At 42.3% G+C, this 2,810-nt stretch overlaps 1 long non-coding RNA gene across 1 annotated transcript in view; it reads left to right on the top strand.

Annotated features, from left to right (window-relative positions):
• Positions 1-1,074: 1,074 nt before the first annotated feature.
• The window catches only part of LOC143114237 (uncharacterized), a 5,129-nt gene continuing 3,393 nt past the window's right edge, over positions 1,075-2,810 (top strand). Inside the window, exons 1-2 of the long non-coding RNA XR_012984873.1 lie at positions 1,075-1,153; positions 1,428-1,760. This is a non-coding gene — a long non-coding RNA (uncharacterized LOC143114237). The remainder of the gene's footprint in view (positions 1,154-1,427; positions 1,761-2,810) is intronic.

Genomic DNA, 2,810 nt, shown 5'->3' with positions numbered 1-2,810 from the left:
TTAGCACTGTGGAGTGTTGGGGTTAACACTATAGAGACCAGGGCTACTTAGCACTGTGGAGTGTTGGAGAAGTTAACACTATAGAGACCAGGGCTATTTAGCACTGTGGGGTGTTGGAGAAGTTAACACTATAGAGACCAGGGCTATTTAGCACTGTGGGGTGTTGGAGAAGTTAACACTATAGAGACCAGGGCTATTTAGCACTGTGGGGTGTTGGGAGAAGTTAACACTATAGAGACCAGGACTATTTAGCACTGTGGGGTGTTGGGGTTAACACTATACAGACCAGGGCTATTTAGCACTGTGGGGTGTTGGGGTTAACACTATACAGACCAGGGCTATTTAGCACTGTGGGGTGTTGGGGTTATACTGTAGGCATACATAGTTTAGTCTGCGGTCTTCACAGACCTAGCAGGAATTCACCTGACCAATTATTCCAGGAACCAAATAAAAGCAAAAACTTTTGCTATGGTGCAGCTGGCTACAGTGCCAGTAGCATTTCTGGGTCCTAGTGCCCTGGGTTCGAGTCTGACCATTTCCCAGTCCCACCCCCTCTCTCTTTCCCACTCTTTTCCTGTCAGTATCTCACTATTCTATCAAAATAAAAGCAAAAAAGCCCCCCTCCCAAAAAATTATACCAAAAAAAGGCTCCCCTTGTTTCCATTGACACACTTTTGCCAGTGGACTGACCCTTGACAAACAAAGGAAAACGCTGATGTAAACATTCAAGACCAAAAGATTTAAGCCTGAAAATCAACTCATGCCTAATCAACAGGTGCAGAGTCATGTGTCTTCATCTTATTTGATCATGTGTGTGTGTCTTTCTAGACAAGTTGGTATGTATGTGTGAGAATTTATAAAACTCACATAAGCAGTCTAGTTTAACCATGAAGTATTACAGTTCTCTCTCACACACACATAAGCAGTCTAGTTTAACCATCATGTGAGTTGCCTCTGTGGTTTCATGACCTGATTTCAGTTCAGTGTGTACGTGCACAGTAGTGGTATTTATCTTAATGTGTGTGTGGGTGTGTGTGTGTGTGTGTGTGTGTGTGTGTGTGTGTGTGTGTGTGTGTGTATATACTGGTCAGACTACTCTTGTACTCCTAGTGCAAGATGAGGACGGCTCTGCGGATTCTCTGTCTCTGCTTTGGTGAGTTGTTGGTGTGTGTGTCTGTGTGTGTGTGGGTGTGGGTGAAGAGTGGTCAGGGGATACAGTTATGACATCTTGAAAACACTTCTTATTCTTTAAGATATAATTAAAATCCCTCATCATAGATTTAATGTTAAAGTTAAGTCGACTGATATTTAACAGAGGTTTTAATCAAAAACAACACAGACTCGCAACAATAAGTTAAGGAATTCAGTAAAAACGAACAACGAAAAGCCAACTTGATCTCAGACTGAACGTGATTCTCTCTCCATAGTTCAGGCTGGAGTCCTGATGGCATCCATACATGTGTCTGGAACTGAAGGAGGAAGAGTGGAATTAACATGCCCATATCCAGATCAGCACATATACACACCAAAGTACTTCTGCCGGGAGCCGTGCATTATGTGGAGAGATGTTCTTATCACCTCAGAAAAGGATGGTGACGGAGTTACAAAGGGAAGATATTTTGCTTTGGACACCACAAGTGCAAGGACTTTCTCAGTGATCATCAGGAATCTGCGGTTGGGTGATGCTGGAGTTTACTACTGTGGGCTTAATGAGTGGGGGTCAGACACTAAAACCAAAGTGGTGTTGACGGTCAGTAAAGGTACGTCACACGGCCCCTCACTGCTGTGGAGCCCCTCACTGCTGTGGTGCGCCAGCAGTCTGTCACACTTTCATGACGCTTTACCTCAGCAGCACTGAAATATTCAGCTCATCCTCTTCCTCCTCCTTTTCTCCTCCTTCTTCCTCTCTGCTTACTGCTCTTCTTTACAGACCCGACACACACACACACACTTACTACTCTTCTTGTACTGCAGTAGACCCGACACACACACACACTTACTGTCAATACAACACTTTCACATGTAACTGCAACGGAACTGCAATTGGGTAATTGTTATTTACTCAAACCAACACAAGCACACTTTTATTGATATTAAATAAGATGACTTATCAGTGTTTTCAAAAATGGATTCATAGCGTTTTGAAAAGAGCTCTTCGTAATGCTAGACTATATCGTTTTCAAGACAGTAGGCTACCCATATCTGGGAAAGTATGATGTGATTATGCTTGCATATATCTTATGTCAGCCTTTATATTAAGGAAAATACTTTGTGTCTGCATCCATGCCACCTGAAGCATGCTGGTTGAAATATCTATTCAAAAGCACAGTTGATCTGTGCATGCCATGACCAACTTTTGATTTTTTGATTTGGAAAACACGTTTATTATTTTGGGCTGCTGTTACATTAGAATTTCAGAAACATGCATGTGGACAGATTCACTTCACTGAGAGGCCATGAGGTGTTAGCCTAGCCGCATAGCATAATCATAAACAGCATAATCATAAACAGCATAATCACAAACAGCATAATCACAAACAGCATAATCACAAGCGTCGCTGTTGGACTCCTTATGTCCTTGTGGGCTTATTAACGTGTCAACATAACCTTTAACCTTACACTCACTTAGTCAGGGCTGCCAACTTTTCAAAAAACCTTGGAGTGAGATTTGGTAGGGCCAACCAAAATGTTGCTGCGGAAATTTTTGTTTGGCTCATTCAGCATTATTACCGTACAGTAAAAAAACGTAAATCAGTGGTTCTCAGGTGTAGGGTCCCAGAGTTTAATTAACATTGGTATCAAAGGGATCT

This window comes from Alosa pseudoharengus, unplaced genomic scaffold, assembly GCF_046254945.1.
Source record: "Alosa pseudoharengus isolate Yale_2024_CS ecotype anadromous, Long Island Sound unplaced genomic scaffold, YU_APseudo_1.1 YU_APseudo_1.1_scf_9, whole genome shotgun sequence".
In the NCBI taxonomy this organism is placed as follows: Eukaryota; Metazoa; Chordata; class Actinopteri; order Clupeiformes; family Clupeidae; genus Alosa; species Alosa pseudoharengus.
This window is presented reverse-complemented; position numbering and strand designations above follow the sequence as displayed.